At 38.3% G+C, this 23,702-nt stretch overlaps 1 pseudogene across 2 annotated transcripts in view; it reads right to left on the reverse strand.

Annotated features, from left to right (window-relative positions):
* Positions 1 to 4,449: 4,449 nt before the first annotated feature.
* LOC309632148 (cullin-1 pseudogene) overlaps positions 4,450 to 23,702 on the reverse strand; it is a 67,025-nt pseudogene continuing 47,772 nt past the window's right edge. For both annotated transcript variants that reach the window (XR_014249533.1, XR_014249534.1), the window contains one exon: positions 4,450 to 17,556. The product of XR_014249533.1 is annotated as a cullin-1 pseudogene (transcript). The remainder of the gene's footprint in view (positions 17,557 to 23,702) is intronic.

The following is a 23,702-nucleotide window of genomic DNA, read 5'->3' on the forward strand; positions in this document are numbered from 1 at the left end:
CTTTACAGACAAGCAAAAGCTGAGAGAGTTCAGCACCACCAAACCAGCTTTACAACAAATGCTAAAGGAACTTCTCTAGGCAAGAAACACAAGAGAAGGAAAACACCTACAATAACAAACCCAAAACATTTAAGAAAATGGGAATAGGAACATACCTATCGATAATTACCTTGAATGTAAATGGATTAAATGCTCCCACCAAAAGACACAGACTGGCTGAATGGATACAAAAACAAGACCCATATATATGCTGTCTACAAGAGACCCACTTCAGACCTAGAGACATATACAGACTGAAAGTGAGGGGATGGAAAAAGATATTCCATGCAAATGGAAATCAAAAGAAAGCTGGAGTAGCAATTCTCATATCAGACAAAATAGACTTTAAAATAAAGAATATTATAAGAGACAAAGAAGGACACTATATAATGCTCAAGGGATCAATCCAAGAGGAAGGTATAACAATTGTAAATATTTATGCACCCAACATAGGAGCACCTCAATACATAAGGCAAATACTAACAGCCATAAAAGGGGAAATTGACAGCAACACAATCATAGTAGGGGACTTTAACACCCCACTTTCACCAATGGACAGATCATCCAAAATGAAAATAAATAAGGAAACACAAGCTTTAAATGATACATTAAACAAGATGGACTTAATTGATATTTATAGGACATTCCACCCAAAAACAACAGAATACACATTTTTCTCAAGTGCGCATGGAACATTCTCCAGGATAGATCATATCTTGGGTCACAAATCAAGCCTTGGTAAATTTAAGAAAATTGAAATCATATCAAGTATCTTTTCCGACCACAACGCTATGAGACTCGATATCAATTACAGGAAAAGATCTGTAAAAAATACAAACACATGGAGGCTACACAATACACTACTTAATAACGAAGTGATCACTGAAGAAATCAAAGGGGAAATCAAAAAATACCTAGAAACAAATGACAATGGAGATACGACGACCCAAAACCTATGGGACGCAGCAAAAGCAGTGCTAAGAGGGAAGTTTATAGCAATACAAGCCTACCTCAAGAAACAGGAAACATCTCGAATAAACAACCTAACCTTGCACCTAAAGCAATTAGAGAAAGAAGAACAAAAAAACTCCAAAGCTAGCAGAAGGAAAGAAATCATAAAGATCAGGTCAGAAATAAATGAAAAAGAAATGAAGGAAACAATAGCAAAAATCAATAAAACTAAAAGCTGGTTCTTTGAGAAGATAAACAAAACTGATAAACCATTAGCCAGACTCATCAAGAGAAAAAGGGAGAAGACTCAAATCAATAGAATTAGAAATGAAAAAGGAGAAGTAACCACTGACACTGCAGAAATACAAAAGATCATGAGAGATTACTACAAGCAACTCTACGCCAATAAAATGGACAACCTGGAAGAAATGGACAGATTCTTAGAAATGCACAAACTGCCGAGACTGAACCAGGAAGACATAGAAAATATGAACAGACCAATCACAAGCACTGAAATTGAAACTGTGATTAAAAACCTTCCAACAAACAAAAGCCCAGGACCAGATGGCTTCACAGGTGAATTCTATCAAACATTTAGAGAAGAGCTAACACCTATCCTTCTCAAACTCTTCCAAAATATTGCAGAGGGAGGAACACTCCCAAACTCATTCTACGAGGCCACCATCACCCTGATACCAAAACCAGACAAAGATGTCACAAAGAAGGAAAACTACAGGCCAATATCACTGATGAACATAGATGCAAAAATCCTCAACAAAATACTCGCAAACAGAATCCAATAGCACATTAAAAGGATCATACACCATGATCAAGTGGGGTTTATCCCAGGAATGCAAGGATTCTTCAATATACGTAAATCAATCAATGTGATACACCATATTAACAAATTGAAGGAGAAAAACCATATGATCATCTCAATAGATGCAGAGAAAGCTTTCGACAAAATTCAACACCCATTTATGATAAAAGCCCTGCAGAAAGTAGGCATAGAGGGAACTTTCCTCAACATAATAAAGGCCATATATGACAAACCCACAGCCAACATTGTCCTCAATGGTGAAAAACTGAAACCATTTCCACTAAGATCAGGAACAAGACAAGGTTGCCCACTCTCACCACTATTATTCAACATAGTTTTGGAAGTGTTAGCCACAGCAATCAGAGAAGACAAAGAAATAAAAGGAATCCAAATCGGAAAAGAAGAAGTAAAGCTGTCACTGTTTGCAGATGACATGATACTATACATAGAGAATCCTAAAGATGCTACCAGAAAACTCCTAGAGCTAATCAATGAATTTGGTAAAGTAGCAGGATACAAAATTAATGCACAGAAATCTCTTGCATTTCTATACACTAATGACGAAAAATCTGAAAGTGAAATTAAGAAAACACTTCCGTTTACCATTGCAACAAAAAGAATAAAATATCTAGGAATAAACCTACCTAAGGAGACAAAAGACCTGTATGCAGAAAATTATAAGACACTGATGAAAGAAATTAAAGATGATACAAATAGATGGAGAGATATACCATGTTCCTGGATTGGAAGAATCAACATTGTGAAAATGACTCTACTACCCAAAGCAATCTACAGATTCAATGCAATCCCTATCAAACTACCACTGGCATTTTTCACAGAACTAGAACAAAAAATTTCACAATTTGTATGGAAACACAAAAGACCCCGAATAGCCAAAGCAATCTTGAGAACGAAAAATGGAGCTGGGGGAATCAGGCTCCCTGACTTCAGACTATATTACAAAGCTACAGTAATCAAGACAGTTTGGTACTGGCACAAAAACAGAAATATAGATCAATGGAACAGGATAGAAAGCCCAGAGATAAACCCACGCACATATGGTCACCTTATCTTTGATAAAGGAGGCAAGCATATACAGTGGAGAAAAGACAGCCTCTTCAATAAGTGGTGCTGGGAAAATTGGACAGATACATGTAAAAGTATGAAATTAGAACACTCCCTGACACCATGCACAAAAATAAACTCAAAATGGATTAAAGACCTAAGTGTAAGACCAGACGCTATCAAACTCTTAGAGGAAAACATAGGCAGAACACTCTATGACATACATCACAGCAAGATTCTTTTTGACCCAGTTCCCAGAGAAATGGAAATAAGAACACAAATAAACAAATGGGACCTAATGAAACTTAAAAGCTTTTGCACAGCAAAGGAAACCATAAACAAGACCAAAAGACAACCATCAGAATGGGAGAAAATATTTGCAAATGAAGCAACCGACAAAGGATTAATCTCCAAGATTTACAAGCAGCTCATGCAGCTCAATAACAAAAAACTAACAACCCAATCCAAAAATGGGCAGAAGACCTAAATAGACATTTCTCCAAAGAAGATATACAGATGGCCTACAGACACATGAAAGAATGCTCAACATCATTAATCATTAGAGAAATGCAAATCAAAACTACAATGAGATATCATCTCACACCAGTCAGAATGGCCATCATCAAAAAATCTAGAAACAATAAATGCTGGAGAGGGTGTGGAGGAAAGGGAACTCTCTTGCACTGTTGGTGGGAATGTAAATTGATACAGCCACTATGGAGAACAGTATGGAGGTTCCTTAAAAAACTACAAATAGAACTACCATACGATCCAGCAATCCCACTACTGGGCATATACCCTGAGAAAACCATAGGTCAAAAAGAGTCATGTACCAAAATGTTCATTGCAGCTCTATTTACAACAGCCAGGACATGGAAGCAACCTAAATGTCCATCGACAGATGAATGGATAAAGAAGATGTGGCACATATATACAATGGAATATTACTCAGCCATAAAAAGAAATGAAATGGAGGTATTTGTAATGAGGTGGATGGAGTTAGAGTCTGTCATACAGAGTGAAGTAAGTCAGAAAGAGAAAAACAAATACAGTATGCTAACACATATATACGGAATCTAAGGGAAAAAAAAGCCATGAAGAACCTAGTGGCAAGACGGGAATAAAGACACAGACCTACTAGAGAATGGACTTGAGGATATGGGGAGGGGGTGGGGTGAGATGTGACAGGGTGAGAGAGTGTCATGGACATATATACACTACCAAATGTAAAATAGATAGCTAGTGGGAAGCAGCCGCATAGCACAGGGAGATCAGCTCGGTGCTTTGTGACCACTGATTAACTTTGTTATAAAGCAGAAGCTAACACACCATTGTAAGGCAATTATACTTCAATAAAGATGTTAAGAAAAAAAAAAAAAAAAGAAATGACTGAGAAATAAGACATGAAAGACAAATGGAAAATGAAATGCTAGTATTATTACTGATAAAGGCTGAATTGGATGATATGACCTCAATGTGTGGCCACCATGGGCTTTCTTATACTTCACTCAGGAAAGAAATTCACACTTTTAGTCATCCACTCAGTAGAATGATCTTAGCCCCCACCCACCCACCCCCGCTTTGTAGGCACAGACCACTTAACCACGCCGTTGAGATCACAGAGTAGCTCTCTCCAAAATTAGGTAGACCTGCGAGACAGAGACCCCATGATTTTTGGGCTGAGCATGATTATTTCCTCCTTACAAACTTACTAATCATCTAAGTCATACTTGTCCAATGGGCAGAAGGAGATTAGAAGGGCTATTCCAACTAAAATACTTCCACGCTGAAAGACAGCTCACGAGCATGAGATCATTGACAAAGAATCTGGAACAAAATAAATGCCTCCTATATAGGTGCCAAAAGGTGGCAATGATTTGGCTTTCCTGACACATCCCATTCCAGAATGGCTCCTTTTCCAGAATCTGACACTACTCTCTGCACTGAGTCAAGGCCCAGAGGTCTTCATTTTGGTGCCCGGCTGAGGTTGACATCTCTTGCTTGTACACCGTCATGTAACTGCCCAGCTCCTGTTCTGCTGCCCTTTTGCACTGGCTAGTTGAATCTCATGATCTTGGGGCCATCAGATTCTCCATGCTTCTGTGAGTATTAACTTATAAAATATATAATGCAGTCACTGTGGATGGGTTTTCAGTAAAGAGAGACAGAGTAGGACTCTCTTCTCTCCCCATTCCAGATTTCCTGCATCCACCCTGGGAACTCCAAAGATCTCCCACTGAACTTGACTGTTCTGGGAATTAATACAATAGTGGAAGCCTTTTTCTAATTTTAAGAGGCAAATGAAACTGATAAATCAAATTTTATATTTTTAACCCTTTTTCTTAAAACCCTGCTAAGGATATGTCCTAATCTAGTAAGCACAGAATCATTGGACAAAATCATTGCTGTAATCTCATGGTTAATATTAATCAATAATTCATGGTGCTACACAATGCGTGTGATTTCTATGTCTTTTATCAAAACAAATTTGATAGAAAAATGATATAACACAGAAGTGATGTTGGTGGGAATTTCAGATTAGGTAAGAAAAGGTGTAGGTGTAGTTCTCTGGTGAAGGATTCTGAGGAAGGAGCCTCAGAAATCACAAACTTAAATAGTCACTAACTTTAAATCTAGGCTGGCTCTGACTGTAATACTATTTTATGCTCCTCTTTCCCAGCCAATTAAAATTCCAGCAATTACATGGCATTCCAGTTGGCTATTTTTGCTATCTGCGTAAAGGCAGGCAATCATCTTAGAGTCATAGGATTTGGAAGAGAAGTGAGAATAGTACAAACTCCACTTAGCTAAATCAAATGCATTTTTTTGAGCTTCATAAAAAGAAAAATGTATATTTATGTCATGGCACTATCAAGATGCAGGGTCAATTCCAAAATATTTGTGAATATTGATATGTTCATTAAAATAATCTTTTGTTCTTGCCTCATTTCTGCAAAATACCTGTGAAAAATTTATGGGATCTTTGACAGGTTATTGAACTTCTCTGTGCCTCAGCTTCCTCATCTGAAAAAGATCAATTTCATAGAGTGTTTTTGGGTATTTAATGAATCTTTCTTTTCCTCTCTCTACACACACACACACACACACACACATGCAGCTTAGAATAAAGCCAAATACATAAAACTATATAAACTACTGTTGTTGTTCTTGTTATCTCTTAACACTATTTAAATTGAGTGTCGTATGTATATAGTATTTATCAGAATTTTCTGTTTGTGAAGTGCTTTTATATTGATAGTTTTCAAAACCTAATCTTGTCTTACATAATCAGGCCAGGTAGAATTATACCCATTTAATAGATGAAAACATTGAATCCTTAACTTATAAGAATAAAAAAAGTTAGATTCGGGATTAAAACTTATATTTTCAAGCTCCAGCCAGGATTATTGTTATTATATAGCTATAATGAAAACTATATGAATCTTAGAACAAATGTTTTGAGTTTTTTTTTCTTCTACACAGTTCTACTCAGAACAGTAAATGTACAATTATTTTCAAAAGAGAAAAATTTAATTTCAATTTGCTCTGAAGATGTTTCATTCTCAGTAGTCAATATTTTTGATAGAGTAAAAGGAAACACATTTCTGTGTTCTCTGAGACACTGAAGCAGTAAATATTTATTTTTCAACTTAAAACAGGCCTCCTTGGCAATTGGTTGCTAATGAAAATGTTTACCAATCCCCAAGCTAAGAGGAAGGATTCTTTTGAGGAGCAGAATTTAAGTTGTCTCAGTAGAGCAGTGATTAGACTGACCTTTGCAAAATGCTCTAAAGTTGATTATAAGAAGCTAGACACTTCAACAAAATAAATAAATAAGCTTTAAATGGTAACAGGAAATTCACAAGAAGGCACAGACAAATCAGAGCAAATTGTACACTGAAGGCCAAAGAAATCACATATTGTTCAAGAAATCAGTCAGTGAGGTAAATATGAAGGGAATATGAAATACATGATGAGACAGGGGACCATCCAAATGTGGCTCTTTTCTTTCAAAGCCAAATAGACACAGATGTGTTCACTAAATAGAATTCTAGTTCCTTAGATCTGTTTAACAGGACTCTGTTTAACTTGTAAAATAATTGCAAATTCCTGGGCTTCTCCCATGCTTTACTTTTTGGTAAGTGTGGTCTCTGAGACCCCACTTTTCATATACAGAGTATCAGAGTCTAAGAATACTAAGTTTAAGAATAGCTGCTCTAGCTTTGGCTTCCAACTTCTCTTAATAATTTTTGTATCTGGAGGGGACGTTCTGAATTGGAAGAAAAGCGTAAGGCATCTTGGGGCTTGGGGCTATGGTTGGGGGAACCGTGCACCTTGGGAAGCCAGCAGAGACTTTCACTGAAGTGGTTAACAGGACTGAGCAGAGTTAGCTTGGAGGGAGTTTGGACACCAGGGAAAAAAGATTAAATATTTCCTGGGTCAGTGGTAATCACATTTCTGGCTTTTGAGTGTTAGAACCAAATTCTGGCTATTCTAAGCAAAAAAAGAAATTTTATTAGAGGGGCGTTGGAGGCTCTAAAAATTCATGACAGCCTGGAGGATTTGATTTGGGAAATGGGCAAAGACCAAGGGAACTCTAGAAAGCTAGTTAATGGAAGTAGGACAAGGTTTATGCAGCAATAAGAGGCTGGTCCAGACTGCCACTTAACGCCAAAACGGCCAGTCCTAAATCATGTGCTATCTTCCGGCTACGCTGGAATGGAGTGAGAAACAACACCCCCTTTGGTATCTATGGGCTGGCACTATCTTACATCAAAGCTGCACAAATGAGGGCTTTGCCAACAGGGAGATAAGGTGCTAATAGGAAGTAGAAACTTAAATGCTAGGCAACAACAAGAAAAAAACAGCATTAAATATTTACCATGAGCTCCAGCAGGATGGTCATTTGAGGCCACCTACATCCCACTGAGCTGAGTTTAATAACCGTTGATGGTAGAGAACATACTTTTCCCAGCTCTTCCTAATTTACCCCTGCTCCCATTCGCTTTTGGACTCACATATCTCTGATATATTTTTCTAATCAGAACTTTCTCCTTCCTTGTGCTCAATATCTTGCCAGATACAGCAAGTCAGTATTTCCCACTTATTACCTACTAGGATTATGTTCAACAGGTTTGAACAGATTGAATGCAACCTGGCTCACTTCTGTTATTGAATACTATCTGCTTTTGTTAGCACTACTTTCTAAGGACAAATATCGTCCAAAAATAAATTGTCCAAATTCTCTGTTTTGCTTCCTGGGCTACTGCAATAGCTGTAGTTTTCAGCAGGAGTACACATTCAGCACATAAATGACATAAAACTGGAATATTTTCATATTTTGTTAAATGTGAGTCAAACTTGTTTAAGATTGTATGTCCAGCTAGCTCATATCAAATGGATCAATCAAATATTTACCAAATTCCACCTCGGTTGCCTATTAATCTTTTAGACCTTATTCTAAATGAAATTCTAATTTAGTGGTGAGATAAAAATAATTATTACACACATTTTAATAGTACAATATTGCACTCTATGATAATCTTCGTAAACACAAGAGAAACCTTCATATAGGAAGTGAGACCTGACTTTAATCTTGAAGAACAAAGGGGATCTATATATACAGGCATGCCTCGGAGATACTGTAGATTCGGTTCCAGACCACCACAATAAAGCAAATATTGCAATACAGTGAGTCACACGAATTTTTTTTTTCCCAATGCATTTAAAAGTTATGTTTACACTATAGTGTAGTCTATTAAGTGTGCAATAGCATTATGTCTATAAAACAATGTACATACCTTAATTAAAAAATACTTCATTGCTAAAAAGTGCTGATCATTATCTGAGCCTTCAGTCATAATCTTTTTTTAAATTAATTAATTAATTAATTAATTAATTTTTGGCAGCGTTGGGTCTTCATTGCTGCGCGCAGGCTTTCTCTAGCTGCGGCGAGTGGGGGCTACTCTATGTTGTGGAGCACGGGCTCTAGGTGTGTGGGCTTCAGTAGTTGTGACGCACAGGCTCAGTAGTTGTGGCTTGCGGGCTTAGTTGCTCCGCAGCATGTGGGATCTTCCCAGACCAGGGCTTGAACCCGTGTGCCCTGTATTGGCAGGCGGATTCTTAACCACTGCCCCACCAGGGAAGCCCAATCTTTTTGCAACAATAACATCAAAGATCACTAATCACAGATCACCGTAACAAATATAATAATAGTGAAAAAGTTTGAAATATTCTAAGAACTACCAAAATGTGACACAGACACACAAAGTGAGCAAGTGCTTTTGGAAAAATGGTGCCGATAGACTTGCTTGATACAGGGTTGCCACAAACCTTCAATTTGTTAACAGCATATTATCTGCAAAAACCGCCCAATAAAGCGAAGCCCAATAAAATGAATTATGCCTAGTTGCTGAAAGTAGTTGAAAGGGAGTACATCAGACTTGGGGAAGCTATGCTGTGTTCTCCACATAAAGACAAAATTGCCCTGGTTAATGCATTTGTAATTTAGGCATTGTTTCAGCCTTGTTATTTCCTTGTCAAATAAACTGGTCTACCCAGTTGTAATGGAACTTCCTCTTATCCTACAAGATTTTTCCCTCCGCTGTCTCCTTGCATATATAACTTTGGAATATTTGGTAGTCATTTGATTACCGATGTTGAATGTGGGATACTCTGCAGCCAACACCTTTGGTGCTAAGATGTCAACAGAACAAGGGTCTACCTAGAAACTTCTTGGTGATCATTAGCAGATATTAAAAGCCACTTTATTCCAAAACTCATAATGTTCTTCCATAACCTACCTCTGAAATAGGAGCAATGGGAGAACTGATATGCTGCCTTCCCCCTTCTCCATGGAGGGAACAGAGTAATCTTGACATGAATATTGGATGTCAACCCTTTGCTAAAATCCTCTAGTGGCCTCTCATTTTACTTTCAATAAAATGCAAATTCCAGGACTTCCCTGTGGCGCAGTGGTTAAGAATCCACCTGCCAAAGCAGGGGACATGGGTTCAAGCCCTGGTCCGGGAAGATCCCACATGCCACGGAGCAACTAAGCCCGTGCGCCACAACTACTGAGCCTGTGCTCTAGAGCCCGTGAGCCACAACTGCTGAGGCTGCGTGCCACAACTACTCAAGCCCGTGCGCCTAGAGCCCATGCTCCGCAACAAGAAAAGCCACCGCAATGAGAAACCTGTGCACCCCAATGAAGAATGGTCCCTGCTTGCCGCAGCTAGAGAAAGCCTGCGCACAGCAAAGAAGACCCAGTGCAGCCAAAAATAAATAAATAAATAAATTTATTTTAAAAAAAAATGCAAATTCCATACTTTGGTCTACAAGGTCTGGATGCTTGGTCCCTGCCTCCTTCGAACTTGTGCCATTTTCTCCCTTCCTCACTATGCTGCAACCACACAGTACCCTCTTATTACCCCAATATACCAATATCTTTTCAACCTCAGGAGTTCTGTTCTTGTTGGTCCCACTATCTGGAATCCTCTTTCCCGGGATCCTGAAATCTGTGTCTCTTTATCAGGCCTCAGCTCACATTGCACAATATCAGAAAATCTGCCCTGATGACTCAATCTATAGTTTTCTCTCATTTGTCCAATTTACTGTCAGATCATCCTATTTTTTGATAGCACTTATAAACTTGAAACTATCTCATTTATGTATTAATTCTCTTCATTAAGATAGAAGTTCTAAAAGGGCAGGGATGATCACCAATGAATTGTCAGTGTCTTAAGATCACCTGGCATATAAAAACTATCTATGGATAAATGTTTTCAATGACTAGTGCTGACTCATTTGTAATAGATGAGACATTATAGAGGCAAATACAGAGGGCTCACCTGTGATGGCAATAAAACAAGTTGTCTTTATGCCTTATAAGGGTGTGTTTAAGCTATAGCTGGGTCATAGTACCAACTGTGTTGCAACATCTCTTGATGGTGACAGTCGTCATGAGATCAATTAAATTATCGAATTCTGGAAGCCAGACTTATCTCTTCATTTTCTTTATTTATCCCATGACTGAAAGGGCCTATAGTCACTGAGAAGGGAAAGTTTTTATAATGGTAGCATATTTAGAGGTAGGAAGGAAAAAAAACATTCTGCACAGAGAAAGCAGCATTACCCTGAGTCTGTAGACATAAAAGAAGAGAGTTAAAACTCTCTGACCAAAATGGATATTGTTTAGGGCAGTTGTAAAACATAAGATTCTTTGGCAGCAAAGTTAGAGTATTGTTAAGGTATGGTTAAAGAGTAGATCATAAATCCTGGAATAAGACTATAGACCTGATACTAAAAACTCTTGGGGGCAAATTTAAGTCCTTGTACAGAAAAGTGGCCCAAAGATAGCAATATTTATGAAGCGTAACCTGTCAGTTATAAATTGGGCAAATTCCAAACGGGAGGAAAGAGAGGTTAGAAGGATACTTAAGATGCACAATTAATGTTTCCATACCTGTCAAGAAGCTAATTGCTTTTACTTTGATAAGTCTAAAGTTTAATATAGGTTTGAGATCCTTTGCCAGAAGAACATAGATTTTTCTCTTAACTGCATAAATTATTGGGATTTTGTTACTTAGAGAAAAAGCAAAATGATAGCTCTTCACAACTGTGTAGAGAGAGAATAGCAGATGTGATGGTCTGAATTTTTTTTTTCTTCTTTTCTTTCCTTCTTTCTCTTTCACATATTCCATCTCCCATCTTCATTGTCTTTCTCTTTAAAAAGACATTTATTTTAGAGAGTTTTTAATGTGTGTTCAACAAGATGCTAGATGCCATGGGGATACATGAGAAAAAGAAATCTAGACTCAGTTTAGGAATTTGGAGGAGGAAGTGATGAGTGTGGGCAGGAGATGGGGAAGAAGCCACAAATGCGTGACCGACTACAGGTCTGCTTTGACTCACTCACAGGCGCCTTTCACTTTTTAAGGGCAGCGATTTCTCTCATCTCCTCCCAGTCTGAATTTAGTAGCCCCAAGAAACTACACCTCAGAATAGTTTAGAAGAGAGAGCAGACAGAATTCACCTACTCAGTTTCCTCCCATCTCTCGATTCCCATTAGTCAAGAGGATACAACGCCCTGCTTTACTGGATGTTATTGGTCAGCTCCTTGGTGGTCAATAAGGAAGACAAATCCCATACCCCATTTTTTTCATTGAGGTTTGCAAGTGGACGGGGATTGGTTTGTGGGACATGAGAGGCGTGAAGGTCTAGGACTTCACCTTGACCTCCAGCCAGTTGAGGAAACTTGGCAAGGGCACTGGCAAAGGCAGCAGCAGTGTAGCCCACAAGGAAGAAAGCGTCTCTGTAAATAAAGAGGTGGCCAAGGGAATTTGAGGAAGCACAGAAGATTTTTGTCTAATGATACAGTAGTGAGTGATTAGGACACTGGATATATGAGTCTAGTTTAGGAGAGTGATCTGATCTGGAGATAGATATCTTGGCGTTATCAGCCTAGAGATGCTGTTTAAAGCCGTGAGCCACCTGTGATAATTAAGAAGGTGAACGTAGCTGAAGAAGAGAGTAGCAGCAGGGGCTGAGCCTGGGGCTACTCCAACCTTACAGGGTCAGGAAAGAGAGAAAACAACAGTGAAGAGTTAAGAGTGAATAGTTACAAAGGAGAAAAAACAATAGAGTGTGATGTCCTTGAAGGCCAATAAAAAAGTTATATTAAGGCAGAGCAACCTATAAGTGTTTACTTTGACATGCATGAGTAGGTCGCTAAAGGAGGTACCTAGAAACAGAAATACTAAGTTACAGAGCATGCACCTTTCATATTTTAAAAGACACTCTCAAATTGCCCTGAAAACTGGCTAACCCAGTATAAACATCAGAACTCTGAGAGTTTGTTTCCCAAAACTTAATCAACCTTTAAACCATTTTTAATTTTTTCCTAATTTGATGAGTGAAATATGATATATTTCTGTTCTTTCAAATCACATTTGTTTAATTATTAGTGTTTGGATACTTTTTAATATATTTTTAAGCCAATTTTTTCATTTTTTGAAAAACTATCTGTCTTTTTCCAGTGTCCCACTTAGTTGTTTGCGTCTTTCTCGTTGACTTGTATTCTTTATGCTACATACTAGTCCTTTATTTTGTAATATGTATTTTATATATTTATAATATTTTATTTATATTTATACATAACTATTTCTTACAGTTTTTCTCCACCTGTTAATTTTGTTGATGCTGTCTTTCGTCAAATGATTATTAGTACTTTGAGATAGCCACAACATTTGGCAATCATTTTTTTTGACTAATTTTACCTTGGAAAAATGTTTAATTAAAAGGCTTCCCTACCTCAATATCATAGAGACAGTTTTCTTTATTAAAAATTCATGTTTCTGTTTTTATTTAGGTCTGTTCTCCATCTGGAATTTGTGTTTGTGTTTGAGGTAAGTAATAACATATGTACATTCTATTTAAATATATTTCTGTGGAGAACCAGAGCCAATATTAATTAGTTGGTCACTCCAACCGCTAATTTGTCATACAACCTGCAAAGATATCAAATTCCCACTTATGCTTGATCGTCTTCAGAATTTTCTATTCTGTTTGTCTTTACTACCTTGAAACTGCCTGATGCCGTCTGTGTTGAGGGTCCACAAGACCACCCTCATGTTTGATGATTTGCTAGAAAGACTCAGAGAACTCAGAAAAGCTGTTACACTCATAGTTACGGTTTATCACACCAAAAGGATACAGATTAAACTCAGTCAAGGCAAAAGGTGCAAAGGGCAGGGTCAAGGAGAGATTAGGAACAAGCTTCCAGCTGTTCTCCTTCCTAGAATCCTTGAACAGCATTTAATTTCCCAGCAACATATGTGACAAGGTGTATGAAGTATTGCCAAACAGCGAATCTCACATGAGCCTTGGTGTCAAGGTTTCTATTAAGGGTCAGTCAGGTAGGCATGGCTGACTGCCCAAGTGGTTGACCTTAGTTACTCAGTTTCCAGCAACTCCAGAGGTCAAACTGATACAGTGAGGTCCAAGTTCTCCACCATAAGTCACTTTATAGCATGAACTATATCTGGCATGCCCCAAGGCCTCATGTATCAAATACACTCTTAACAGACAGGATATTCTAAAGATTTATCACTCAGGAACTAGTTGAGGGCCAATCCTTTCTTTGGAATGTGAAAGTTTTGAACATTCCAAGCCTGCTGATTAACCCTTTACTGCAATTTTCAAACAGATACTTTTTTTTTTTTTTCATTTTGAATTTTGTCTATATTTTTAAGTTTTCCTTGTTTGGAAGGTTGGTCTGAAACCATTAGTGAGCAATTGCAGAAGCAGAACTCTCCCTCAGTAATTTGGAAATATTGCTCTATTGATGTCATGTATCTAATGAACCTGATAAAATAGCTCATGAAAATTGACTCTTACACTTTATTACATTGTTTTTTCCCCTCTGATGGCTTTTGCAGTTTGGCTTTATCCTTAACATGTGGAAGCTGCTTTGCAATGCGTTCAGGTGTGAAGTTTTATTTGTTTCTTGCTTTTTTAATTTGTTATGATATTGCTTTGCCTTAAGTGGACTTTTGTAATATGTGGAATCATATATTTCCATAATTCTGAGGTATTATTTCCCATTATTTCTTCAAATATTGGCTTTCTTTTATCTTCTCTATTACTTTTTTCTGGAATTACATTGAAATAAAGATTTGAAATTCTGGATTTATTCTCCATGCTTCTGAACGTCACTTTGATACTTTCTAGAGTCAACTCTTGTTATTCTTTTTTTTTTCCTTTAATTTTCTTTATTTTCACGCATTAAAAAATGAAACATACTATACAAATGGTTTTTCATAGCAGATTACACGTGGGTCCGTTCAGAACTGCTCTCTAGGTGTTGCTGGCCTCCGAGGGGCCGCCCAGCCGGCAGCTGTTATTCGCGTGGCCGATGGGTTGATTCGGATGCAGAAGCATGCAGCCCTCAGCATGGAAGGTTCCATCCCCTCTGGTCTTAAATTAGGTTAAATGGCATCGGTGTCCGTACTTACAGACGTGAAGTGTGGCGATCCTGAGCAGTTCTGATCGCCCCGAGCCCTCCGTGGGAGCCTGGGGGCCGAGCAGGAGGTGCGGGGGGCGTGGCTGCCGCGGTGAACTCGTCTCCATCCTTCCCACGCGACGAGGGGCTGCGCCCGCGGTCAGACCCTTCCAGAAGGCTTACGCCAAGTAACTGTAGGTGTCCTGTTCACCATCCACTCGCTCCAAATATTCTTTCTCGATCAGAATGTCAATGCATTTCTTAATTACTGGGACCCGAGGCTTGAATATTGAGGAGAGCTGAGTCAGTACTTCTCCAAGTAACTGCTGGTGTTTTAGAACCTTCCTCATTTTCATAATTCTCACGAGAGCCGCCTGGATCAGTAGTTTGCGATCTTCCTCGATGTTTCTGTGTGTGGTTTCTTGTTCCTGCTTCTGTTCCATTTTCATGGGCACATTGATGTTAACCCTTAACTTCTTGTTTTTATAACCGAGATATAATTTTATTAAGGTATCTTGCCTCAATTCCATCTCATCAACATGTGTATTTTCGTCTTCCAAGACCAGTAACTTCAACTTCAATAAAATCTGTAGGACTTGTGCAAAAATGTCCGTTTTGATCTGGGTGCTGTCCATCAGCTGCTGCACGGCGTAAGCGTCTCCCGTGTTGTACTGGAGCAGGATGGCCATCTGGAATGTAGATGCCCGCAAGGTGTATCTGTTTTTGAAGCAGTTTGTTACTAATTCTCCTTCAGACAGTTGATATAACCACGTCAACTTTCTGCCACTGTGACGGCTGGCGTAAAACGCTGTGAAGCGCTGGTAACTCCGTTCCAGCTCCGAAGGCAAGGCAAACGTACCGGACTGCTGAAAAGGCCATGATCCGGAGCTCAGAACTTGAATAGTGAAATCCAAGCCCAGCGGCTCTGCATTTGTCGGGTGCTTTTTGAACTGCTCATTCAAGTATTGGCTTGCACCAATGTCTTGAAACATCCGCTGAAGTTTAGAGGTGTACTCAAACCCGCAAGCTCGCTTTAACTTAGAGATCATGCTTGCTTCCGCATCATCGCTCGCACTGTTCTGATGAACAAGCCTTTTGGCCAGCATCTTTGCGTAGAACTTCTGAAACACATCCTTGTCCTCTATATACTTGAAGACCGCTATCACTTGGTTGAGTGTGTCTTCTAGTTCTGCTTCTTCTGGGTTCTTGGACCTCTTCTTCAACAAGGAGTCACAGTAGCCAGCCAGCAACTCGGAAGATTTACTGGACGACTGAGCCATTTTGGTAACTGCACTGTTGTTTATGAAGCGACCGCAAGCCTTGTCCAGCGCAGCCACGAAGCCAGCATTGTTGTTGAATGCCAACATCACCAGGGCGTTGTATTTTTTATGAACATCCAACACTGTCTGTATATACATTTTGGGGTCATTTAAAGCAGCTTCTCCACACTTTTCAATGGCCGCAATACACTGATTATGAACGTGTGTCTCCAGGAGTTTCTTCAATTCTCCCAGGCCATCCTGGATTCTAGATACAAGATTATACATGCGACCCAAATCTTCACTTTTGTCGGCCTCCAATAAATTCTGAAATTCCCTGTGGAAGGTCTCCAAGTGTTTCTCAATGAGCACCTGCTTGCACTTCCTGGCTAGCTCTTCTTGGGTGCTCTCATGAAGGTACTGGACTCTCTGCTGCTCCTCCAGCAGACGAGTCTTTGCCTTTTTCATATATTCAGTAACTGGGTTCTGCTGCAAGAATTTGGTACTCTCTCTGGTATAAAATCTCTCTGTGTCAGCCAAAAACTGAGACTCAAAGGATTCTTTGTACACCTTTAGCACAGGGCCCATCGCAAAGGCATCGTCTTCATTCAGCCCCAGTTCCACGTAAGATTGTACAACTCCACTCATCAGTCTTGTATTGATGCTTTCACCATTTCTTTCCTTTTCAATCAGTTTTAAAACAGCATTTGTTACCTGTTTATTCAATGGCCTGAAAAGACAATCTCTCCAAGTCACCAGTGCAAGAGAATAGATTTCGTAGATTCCTTTTCGTCCTCCGTAATATTCACAGAGAACCCAATATCTATTGAGGTAGGCACAAATCCCATTCAGCACTTTACTTGAAAACCGGTAATCTTCCCACTGTTGAGTGTAGAACTTCAGTACACTCTCGTCTATCAAATCTTCTCTGTCCTTAAGAAGATTTGTCAAGTAATTCTTCAAAAATTCTTTAAGCTGTTTGTACAATTCCAAGCCAACTAACTGAACTTCCCCCAGCATCTCCCCCTTTTTTGATTTAGAAGGAGGGACACCAGCCTCTTGAGCTTGGTTTGACTGGTGAACGCTCGTGCAGTAGTTATAAACATGAGTGTAGAGTTCCATGTATCTGGATTTCACCATACTTTGTCTGGTATACACTTGCTGGATTCCAGCTCTGAGGTCGTCCCAGATCTGGTCAAGGCCAATCTGCTTCAGTCCATGGGGATTCTGGCTCCTGTTGGATGACATTGTGAGTGATATTCTGAAGTTGTCCAGTGCAGCAATCCTTATTCAAGGTACAGCTAATTCTCCATTAGATGAAAATTTAAAATATCATTCCAAATTTATTCACAGCAGCTCAGAAAGGATGTCCTTTAAATGTAGAGAGTGAAATCTCATTGCAGGCAAACCTGGAAAGGGACCTGCAAGTAAAGCAAACACCAAAGTGATTCCAGCACTGAACTGAGTGAGCAGAAACATCTTGCTCAGAAGCAGGCTCACTGCTTCTGTTGTCTTTTGTCTTCATAAGGTAAGCCACTGCATTATTTGCATTATATATTCCCGTAGCATGTTATGGAAAAACCCGAACGAACTTTTTGGCCAGCCCAAAAAATACACGTGCACCACATTTCCCGGGTGCCTAAATGGCTCCGGCGACGTCTCTACCTGGTCGTTGGGCCTGGCCCCAGTTAAATCTCCGTCCCACCAAGGTCTTGTGGTGTCCCTCAGCCTCAGAGGCTGCCCGGCCTGGAGTTGCGTGCAACACGGCTCCCGCCTCCTCCTCCTCCCTGCCCACCCACCCAACTCTTGTTATTCTTGGTAGTTACAGTCTATAAAGTCTCTGGGAACCTTGAATGAGCAAATACTGAGCAATTGTTCCTGGGGGGAAAGATGCACGTTTCATGTATACGAACTATTTCGTTCTTTAGCTAGGTTCAGTTTGTTATTTAACCTGACTATAATGAGTTTCTTTTTTACTAATTCCAAACAAGCTGCCATTTCTATGATCTCTAACTTCTTTTTCCACAAGTGTACATTTTTATTTTATAGCTATTTACTTTTGTGTCATGGGTGTATTTTATTTATCTCTGTGTGAATAGTAACTATATGTATTCCAACTCCTTTTGATATTTTTATATTATCTCTAAGTTATTGGGTATATATTCTTTGATTCATGAATTTGTTGCCTCCTTTTCCAGCATTTCTCAGATGCCTGATGATTCTTAGTCAGTTTTGATTCTCTGTCCTCAATTATGACCACCTGTTGACACCACAGCCTTTCCTTGCAGTCACCTTCTTGGTGATGTCATTGGTTTAAGTCTAGGAGTAGTGGCAGACTTTGTTCATTGCTTCACTGATATCAGAACATTTTATCCCATCTCCCCCTCTTAATATAGTTATATATTAATACTTATTTACTTTTATAAACTTTCTACAGTATCTGTATTAAACATAAACCAGAATGTCAGTTTTGAATAGGAGCCAGAAATTTTGGCGTGCATGTTCAGTCCATCTTGAAACTAGAAGTTCCATTGTGTTGTTAGAACTTGATAGACGATATAGCCATGGGAATAAATCTCCCTGACAGAAGCTAGACCATAAAAAAAGTGCAGGCATAATCAAACAGTGTCTCAGAATGGAAGGGGTCAAGGGAATAAACGCTCTGGACTCTTTCCTTCCTCTCATACCCTGCCAGAGCCTTTTTGGACCAGATCCAACCATAAACCAGAGAGTAGGTGAGCACAGGAATGCAAACCATTGAAAATTTTAAAGCAGCAGCTAGAGGAAAAGTTAAATGGAGAAAAACCAGTACATCAAACTAGTTTTAAGGACTAGTTGCCCACATCCTGCATTAATGCATACAATACAGTGTTCAATTGATTATGAATTTATAATTGAGGGCCAACTTCTTATGTTAGCCAAAAGTAATATGCCTGTTATAGTATAATCTATACCTCCAATTATGCTTTTTTTTCCTTAGTTAAAATTTTCATGAATTTATCAACATCCATAATTTAGAATATATATTTATATATAAAGATATAAATTTTACACATATATATTTTATTAGAAGTAAACATTAATAAATTTCATATATAAACACACAACTGTTTTATCTGTGTCTTAATGTCTTATCTAAGAAGTTATATATATATTGAAGTCCACTAGTGATCTGAAAATCAAGAGACTGGGACTGGGGATGCTCTGAACAGAATAATTTAAATTTCTTTTCTTATTAGGCCTTCTTAGTGCATCATTTATTTTTTTTTAAAGACAGGAAAGCAAAGGAGTTAAGGCAAATATTTGCCATGCTCAATAAACAATGTTCTGATGTGTGAATTGATTCTAATCAGGACAGCCAATGTCAGCTAAATTAATACACCATTAGGCAGAAAATAGACGTATCATCAGGAATACAACCTCTTAATTTGCTGATCATGGTTGAACACTAGCCAGTAGGTAGCAACTAATGGCACCACAAACAGATGTTAACTGAACTATATTAAGTAGACACTGTGCAATTCTTTTTGTTTTCAACTCTGTACGTGATGGTAATATATCATCTTTGGGTTTTCTTATTATTACTAAGTTTATAACAAATATTATTATGACAAAAATTACATAAAACATATATATTTTCCCCAAATCAAATTTGCTGCAAAATCTTTTCATTTTTTAACTATAATGCAATATAAGTGATTCATTTCCTCAAATTAACTTAATTTCAATTGAATGAATATAGATGCACCATGTGCCAGGCACTGTGGTAGGGACTGGGAATATGAGGATGAAAAATCATGTGTCCTGTGCTCACAGAGTCATTATATGCTAGAGGAAAAAGTCATGTAAATGAATAATAATGTGCAGGACAATAGGTAAAGCAAAGTCCATAGATGAAATAGGTGACATAGTAATAAGTCAGAGAGAATGTGATTGTATCTGAGAGGTTTATAGAGAAGTTGGGATCTGACTTGTGTTTTATAGTAGATTCAATAGCCTCCTTCAAGATGCATACTTATATGAGTTGGTGGTGGATTGGGGCATACCAGGGCAAGAAAGGTGTCCCCTTTCGTTGAGCGTTTCTCTTAATGCAGCATTATATATAAGTTATGGACTATCATTTATATTCTGATTGCTGAATTAAAATTTTTTTAATGGAACAGTTCATAACTCCAAATCCAAGTATTAGAATCAATCATGTTTTATTTATTGCATTTATTGCCCTATCAACTGAGGACTGCTCAGTGCAAGGTGCCAACTATACCTACTGGTAGAGGATACATAGATGAACAGTGAATCCTTCTTTAAAGTACTGACAAGCTAGTAAAAAGGCAATATGTACGTATGCAGGAGGTACACAAAATGGTAACAATATAACAGTGACACTAATACAACAAATGGTAACTTAAATAATTATAATAAAGTATAACAGAATATGAATGGTATAATTTATGTTTTTGTAGTGTTTCATCACTTATACATGTTTCCCACATTAATTTCATTTAATGTTCACAAATACTCTCTGAGATTGATATTGGTGTTCCTATTTTATTGATGAAGCAAAATAGGTACAGAGAAGTAATAAATACATAGGAAGTAAATGAAAGAAAAAATTCAGGGCCAGAGCTGAAAAAGAAAATAGAGTATAAAAGATAGATTGAACTTAAAACTCTTGAGAAGAGGCCGGGGAAGGCATGTGGAGTTAGTGGAAAGGAAAAGACTATGCAGAGACCAGTTTGGCTAGACCATGCATATGAAGAAAGAGGGAAAAAAAAAAAAGAAACTGTTTTTGAAAATTTAACAATGTGTCTTGGAAATGGTTTCATAGTTTATATAGAACTCCCACTGTGTATATGCATGATAATTTATTGATGATGGAAATCTTTTCACATTTAAAAGACATTTATATTTCCTTTTTTTGGTGAATGATTGGTTAATAGCCTTGCTTATTTTAATTGGGCTATTGATTTTTTCTGTTAATTTTAGAAGCTCTTTTAAATCTAATTATTCCTATAAATGTCTGTGTTACAATTTTTGTTTTACAATCTTGTCTTTTATCCTGACTGTATTTATGATATTTGTGCTCTGTAGTTATATTTTATTTTTGTGTAGTTAGCATTTTAAAATAATAGAGGCAAGACGGAGGGGTCCTCTTCAGTTATCTTATCATTTGTTGAAAAATTTTGTCATTTCCCCAATTACATGAAGTACCTTTATCTTGTAGTAAGTTGACATAATTTTAAATCTATTTCTGGTATCTTTTATTCATTGATCTGTGTAAATATTCTTTGCCTGTCATTATCTAACTTATTTTTAAAATGGGTAACTATTTAACTCTCACTCTCACTTATCATCAACCACTCTAACTATTTGAAAGATTGTATTAACTGACCATCCGTTACATTTATTTTTCAAAAACTTTCTAGGATACATGCAATGATTTAATATGCAAATATTAATGGAACAATGTGCTGTCTCCACTGCTGCAGCTAGTCCAAAAGGTACAAGTAATATTTATTTTCTCCTTCGTCTATCACCAATTTTATAATTTTCTTACCATTGACTAGAACTTCAGTCTAGATGGCTTGAGTTTGGAGTTTGAGTTTAAGAGTCTGGAGCTCTCAGTTGCTTTAATGTTGCCGGTTTGGGTTTATTGCAATTGCCTATTAGATTCATCAGCAGGCATGAAAACACCAAGAGATGCTGCAGTGAACTCCTAGGTTCTAGATACACTCCTGTCTTCCCACACAGTATTGCAGCAGCCACTCCTTATGGTATTTGGGATCATGTCCAACGATATGGTAATTCTTTTCCTGGCCTACTGTTCCACTGGTATGAGGGAACCTTGACCAGCTTCTGCTTTAATGGAATCCTTACAGTGTACACAGGAAGAAGCTTCCCCTTGTTGCTTCCCTTCCGCAGTCCCATTTGGCTTCATGTCCTCTAATCCAGCAGAACCTAAATTTGTAGGGTCAGGAAGTAGAAATTCTGCAAAATGGTCACTGTGAAGAGTGATGCAGTGGGCCAATTCTACTTCTACCCCTCATTTCATGGTCCCGGGTAAGTCTAGAGATTGGGGCCATAGCGTTGCATACCAGGCATTAGTTCAATACATATTTCTCATCTTAGCAGATACCCAAAGATGATGCTTTAGACATTTTAACAGGTGCTTCAAAAATCTATTATGCTAGCTGCTTCCAAGATGGCACCCTGTATGGTAGGACCAGAGAGTGAATTCCAGAGTCAGGCACTCAGTGTCATACCTTCTCTCTTAGAATGGCCCCTTGGTCTGAGGTTATATTACGGAAGATTCTATGTAACTTAATCAGGTATAAGCTTTTGAGCTGTGCTCCTGGCAGAGGCACTGAAGGCAGAAAAGGCAAACTTGTATCCAGAGATAATTTCAAGTCTGAGAAGAGAAAATTGCTGCCCTTCCAGGGTAAAGTGGCCCAATGTAATCAACCTGCCATAAAGTGAAAGGCTGGGTCCCAGTGGTACAAGGCTTGGCATTGGTTTCTGCTGCTGGCCGTTCAGGAATTCTATAGTTAGAGTGGGCAGATCAGCAGCTTCAATGGAAATTTTGTACTTTGTTTTGCACTGACCTAGGGTGATCCCATGGAGGTTAACTCCCTGATGTATCCATGCTCGCACAGGCGTCAGAAAGACTGAATGGGTTCATGCAGGTGTCCCACATAGTGGTGGCAGAGAAACCGTGGGTCAGAAGAGAAGATAGAGTGGAGAGAAGGCAAGGTGTTGTTGGGTTACGTCTGCCTGTAGCTGGTTGCTGTAGCAGTGGCCAGAGCAACAAGCGGGACTGAGAGGATATGAACCAGGGCATGTGAGTCATCTGATCCTGTGACCCTCATCAGGACACTAGTCTTTGGGATGTTATTGTGCTTTCAGTAAAATCAAATAGAGCATGACCACAGAAGAATACATCAAACACCAAGGCTAGGAATTAATTAGTCTCTTTATATCTAGGCTGGACTAAGGAGAGAAAGCCTCTACTTCTGAATGGCAAATCTTCTATGTTCCTGAGTGGACATCTAGTGTATGACTATTTTAAGGTCCTTGATACAGATTTCTAAATGATTTTTAAAACATTATGAGAGTACATTGTATAAGCGTATCCATTTCACTGTATCTCTGATAAAATTGGGAATGAAAATTTTTAGTCTCACAATTCAACAGTTGAAAAATAGCATCGTATTTTAAATTTGCAATTCTTAGTTTACTAGTATGGTTATATTTTTGAAATATATATAAACTTATTCTTCTCTGGGTGGCCAGTTCAAATCATTTGCCCATTTTTAAACTAGACCTCTTTACCTAAGAAGTCTTTATATCTGAGACCTCTTTATAAGTTAGGAAGACTGACCTATTGTCCATCAAATACAATGCAAATATTTTCTCACTTTTTTATTTGCCTTCTAATATTAATTATAATTTTATATATTCAACCCCTCCCTGTTTTTCTTGTTTTTTTCCATAAAAACTGACATTTGAGTAGTCTCTTTCAAGTAGGGCTTTTTGGTTTTTGCCAGGCTTGTTAGTGAAAGTTAAATAA

This window comes from Balaenoptera borealis (genome assembly GCF_965194805.1).
Source record: "Balaenoptera borealis genome assembly, chromosome: 7".
Classification (NCBI taxonomy): Eukaryota; Metazoa; Chordata; class Mammalia; order Artiodactyla; family Balaenopteridae; genus Balaenoptera; species Balaenoptera borealis.